General features: G+C 40.0%; 1 long non-coding RNA gene across 1 annotated transcript; it reads right to left on the reverse strand.

Annotated features, from left to right (window-relative positions):
- Positions 1 to 752: 752 nt before the first annotated feature.
- Positions 753 to 4712, reverse strand: LOC109321540. The gene is made up of 2 exons (XR_002104080.1): positions 4465 to 4712; positions 753 to 3445 (listed from the first exon to the last, which is right to left on the reverse strand). It is a non-coding gene; the product is annotated as an uncharacterized LOC109321540 (long non-coding RNA).
- Between the last annotated feature and the right edge of the window lie 488 nt (positions 4713 to 5200).

Here is a 5200-nt window from a genome sequence, read left to right on the forward strand (position 1 = left end):
ATAATTGTAAAATCCTTTTCCCGCCTCCCACAGCATTGACAGCACTGTAGACACATATAGAGACATGTCACCAATACTGGATGTAAACCGAACATCACAATGTAGGACTCTCTTATGCAGAAGTAGTATTAGCCAATGCTTCTTACAAAAACATGAAAATAAGCTCCATGGTTTAGCCAAAAAAGACTTGTATGTAGCTTTGCCAAGATTGTAAGAGAGAGGGCCCAACGACATGGCAAAACTGAAGTGACATACACTAAAAAATGAGTGGTTTGTGGACATCATGAGATAACTTACTAAGTTAGTAGTCAAAAACCCTTTAGCCCAAATACTTCAGAATCTTTAGGGTGGGTTGAAATCCATATGGGAATTTCAAGACAGATTTCACCAACTGGATATCTCAATTTCTAGATTCTCAAAAGGATTTAAAAAGAAGCAACAATAGATAGATACAAACAAAAAATACCAGTTTGACACAATTAACAAAAATAGTAATAAAATAACTAGACTGAAGTAGAAATGACTGAATTATAGAGAACAAACCAATACAGTTTAGTAATTTTCCCATTTGCTGCTATTCATGCACAAACAGAAACAGAGTTTTATTAATTCCGTTTATTATAATAATTTAAATAGTATGAACAAACTTCAGTCATACAAATAAGTGCTCAGGACTGGTGAATAAAAAGAGGTGCAAGCACAGCTAGGATGACATGTCATTTCAACTATCAGCTTTGGTAAAAATCCTATTTTTTTTGTTTTAGGGAGGGCAGATAGGAATTCTTATAGTAAACAGTATCTTACACTTTTCAGTACAAAACAGTGTAAGACTAACTAAATTTCTAAGTTACTTAGAAATCTGCTAAAAGTTTTAGGTTTTCATGCCACTTTCCAGTTTCAGACATCTTTTTAGAGGGATGGAGACCAGGGAAAGGGGAATTTTAATTAAGCTAATTTAGCCATTTTCATGAAAGAGTTTAAAGAGAATACATTGTTTTGCCTATATTAAAAAGAATTCCCCAGTTTGTTACAAAGCAGTGCCTTGGGGTAGTAACTTGAAGTTTAGCAAATATGTTGAATGTACCATTTGTGGTCCCTGGAAAGGTTTGCCCAAATTACAGGCCTCTGCCAAATTGTTCACATTCTCAGAGGTATGTTTTTGCACTTGAATTTGCTAAACACTGTTTCTGCACTGAGCACCCTCTGTCTTAGAGTTGCAGGGGCTAACCAGGACATTTCTTGCAATATTCCTTCAAGCTACTGTTGATGCATCAGTGTTGGTAACTAGGAGCTTCTCTTTTGTGCACTGTGTGTGGAGGTAGGGATAAGCAGGAGCAAGTACAATGTGGGGAAAAAAAAATCACACATGGATTGGCGCTGTGAAAAAGTGTATATAATAGCATTATTTAGAACTGTATCATAAAGCATAAGGCATTTGACTTAAAATTGCACAGGTTATTTTCTCAATATTGGCATTTTCTAATTTTTATGCACCTGACAAAAAATGACACAACTGTAACCTTTTCTTTCAGAATGTAATTCCACATAAAGTCACAGAGAGTGCAGAGTGAATTTCTATTGAAAATACCTAGAGAGGCTAGAATAATAGTATTTAGGACATGGGAGATATCTGCAGTGCTTATGATTGCTAATAATTGCATATAATATGGCTACTGTGACAATCCCATTGTGAAAGTAGCCCATAGGCATTGACTCAGTGATGGTTGGAGGATCACTGTGTGAGCTCTCGCATGTTATTATGTGTTATTAGCTATAATTAGGTGCCTGTGCACTGACTAATCATTTGTGGGGGGTTTTAAAAACTAATATTTCTAAGCCCATAAATCAAGTTATCCACTGGTTAATGCTAGTCTCCTATTTTAAGCTTCCCCGTTGTCTGTACAAAGCCTAAAAACATTCTAATAGCCATAAATTTAAATATCAAAATTAATAACTATGTCACTTCTAATTCTTTTAGCAAAACTTCCAAAGGATGGTTTTCCCCAATTCCAAACTACCTCTTATATCTTCCCAAATGCCAAGGCACCCCTTTAACCAAATGCTAAAATATATCAATCTTCTCCTCTGATAACTTCTACAAGACAGATTTTCAGCACAGTGAAGACAAAGTTTTTGAGAAGGGTAAAATGAATTGAAGCCAAATTAAATACTACAGGGAATATTGTAGTTATCACAGTGTTTTCATATTCCGTTAAATAAAATCTTCCATAATTTTATATTACCTGAACCTGCAGCAGGTTTGCCAGCCTGCACTGGAGCACTAAAGAAAGCGAGAGCTTTGTGACAAATGTTAGATCTTGATTCCTGATGAATACATAGAGCCTTGACTGTCACAAGGCCAAACAATTTATAATAAGCAATAGACCTTTGTTGTTTACTTTCTGTGAATCAGTCCAGTTAAAACACTAAGGGATTTATCCAGAAACTTTATTTCATATTAACAGAAATAACAAGTTGCCCAGAAGTTGTAGAAGCCACTTAGACAAAATAATGCAACATACCAAAGCCTCTAGCTAGTCGGTCTGAAAAGCTGCCTTAATCAGGATGACTGGGACAACAAGCCACATGCTGCCATTACATAGGACAGCTGTGAATGGAAGGTATTAGCAAGCTGCTGCCCATATGGGAGGTGCTGTGATGAGCCATTACTGAAGGTTAGAAGGAGCTGCTTTAGATTCAGCTAATAGGGCAACAACATCTCTACATTCAGCTGTGACTACATCCCTTGTTTGTTTGACTATAACAAGCACCCTGATAATAGCGTCATGCATTTATGTTATTTCCTTTTACTGTCAAAATTAAGACATGTAAGCAGATGGTGTGTAGACTCAAGTCTAGTTTTGCATCCTATTGTTGGACAAATGTATTGGGAATGGCAGTTTATCATAATGATAAAAAATAGAAGAATCTACAGATGACAAAAATATTCAAATCTGAGGGTCTAAGACTCTTTGTAAACATCCCAGGGGTGCTCCCAGGCCTCAAATCTCTTGGTGTGATAGGAGCAGTGTCTGTACATCTTCCTCCAGAATGCTACTCTAGGGCTACAGACCTCTCGTAATTCACTCCAATTAACCCACTAGGTTTGAATTAGTTAAGCACCTGAAAATATGTTGTCTCTTTAGGCCAAAGACAGTGTTGACCACCTGGCTGTGACAAAGCACAGGACATTTTATTTTAGGACAAATGCATTATAGAGAAAACAACAGTAAACAGTGTACATGCATACTGAATTTATTAGGGTTTATCTATCATCAGTGTTGGATCTTGGCTGATACTGTATGTAATTCATCAGTTCTTTGTTCCAATGAGCCTGACCTCCTCTTATATCTGTAGGTCACTTTATACAGAGTGAAAGCCTTTCTTTGCTAGGTCTCTTGAACTAGATAAAATGAGTCAAGCATATTTTCCACATGGGACAAACCTGAAAAATACAATCTGTATTGGGAATCTGTATTAATTAACTTCTCTCAGGGATTCCATAAGAAACCTGCCCAGTGCCCAGGGAGTTAGGAAAACTAGACACATAAATTGCCTGTTGATACACTAGCTCATTTCTGCCCAATTTCTGAGTGGTCAGGGGCCACAGGCCCCCTAGCCACATGCCATGGGAGCTGCACACAGCACTGTATAGCTCCCACCCATGCTGTATTGCATCAATCCCTGATGCACGACATACACTTCCTTAGCCACACTACCCCAACTCCATGCACTGCACGAACTTCATACACACCCCCCCAATATGGTGAGCCTCTCCCTGGGCCAAGTGAGCCTTCTAAACTACATGCCCCACTCCCTGCACCATGCAGATGTGCTGCCTGCCTGCCTTGGCGCCTCTGCATTCATGGGGTATAAGCTCCCTCTGACCTCCCTAGCCACAAGCTCTCTCAGCTTCACAGGCTAAGCCACTCTGCCCCTCCCCACAGGGGCAGGGGTACGTAGTGGAAGCCAAAGGAGGACTCCAGCCACAGCAACTGGAGAGCAAAAGGGAGACTGGCACCCTAACCAGGAGCCCAGGGGCCATGTTAACCCCTTGGGAGCCACATTCAGCCTATGGGCCACCAGTAACACAGTGCAGCAGTAGTCTATGAAGATCCCATGCACCTGCAGCATCCATCACACCACAGTAGAACAGTTTTTATGGTTTCCATCCTTCTACAACTTTGTATCTATCACAAAATGTGTTGTCATTGAAAAAATATCAAGCCTTTCTTGTTTAGGTGCCTAAATATGGACCTAACTTTAAGCATGGAGGATTGAAAATCTTGACCTGTTGGCTTGGCTACATATGTAGGACAACATACATATGTAGGCTACCAAAGCTATTTGTCTGTGTCTCAGCCTAACCCATAAGCATTCTTGCTTCTTTTACGTGCTGTGCATGCTGTATAATCTCATTGTGAAATTCTTGGTTGACCTGATTACAGCAAATACGTTCATTACCCCAAAGAACAGTCATTCAGCAGGTTTTTTCATAACACAACCATGTCTGAAACACTAGTGTTCACATCAGCGAGGCTGCCCCATTATAATTGTAGGAGTACATTCAGCAAAAAATCTGGATAGTTCTTTTATACTTCTTTAGTAGGGAATGGAGTAGGCAGAGGCCAAGGGAACAGGAAAGCAATCCTGTTACACAGGAACCTGGAAAAAAGGAAGAAAGAAATCAGTCAACTCTGATAACTATGGCTAGGTATTTAATCTATCCTACGAAATAATGTTAGAGTGCTTATAGGAGATAACCAGGAGTCATCTTAGTCTGTCGCTAGGGCAATATGGCTGGCTGTCATAGATCCTAAGCAAATATTAAAAATGACATAAATGGACAACCCCCCAAGGGATAATGAGGTCTAACGGCCACAAACTTTTTGAAGTCCAATTTAGACTGGACATAAGGAAAAACTTCTTGACAGTCTGAGTGTCCAGGATTTGGAACAGACTCCCCCCAGAGGAGGTGTAAGCACTTACTCTGGACTCATTCAAAAGGCATTTGGATGCTTATATTACAGCAGACTTCCTACCTATGGCAGGGGGGTTGGACTCAATGATTTCACACAGTGGCGATGCGTAGGGGGTACATGGGCAGACTGCACCACACACAGGTGTGGTAGGCACTGCATGTGTGCTAGGCTCTGGCATGGGTGACTGGTACTGCCGTAGGGAAGGCACGTGCCCTCCC

Source organism: Crocodylus porosus, unplaced genomic scaffold, assembly GCF_001723895.1.
Source record: "Crocodylus porosus isolate Cpor-Errol unplaced genomic scaffold, CroPor_comp1, whole genome shotgun sequence".
NCBI classification, from domain to species: domain Eukaryota; kingdom Metazoa; phylum Chordata; order Crocodylia; family Crocodylidae; genus Crocodylus; species Crocodylus porosus.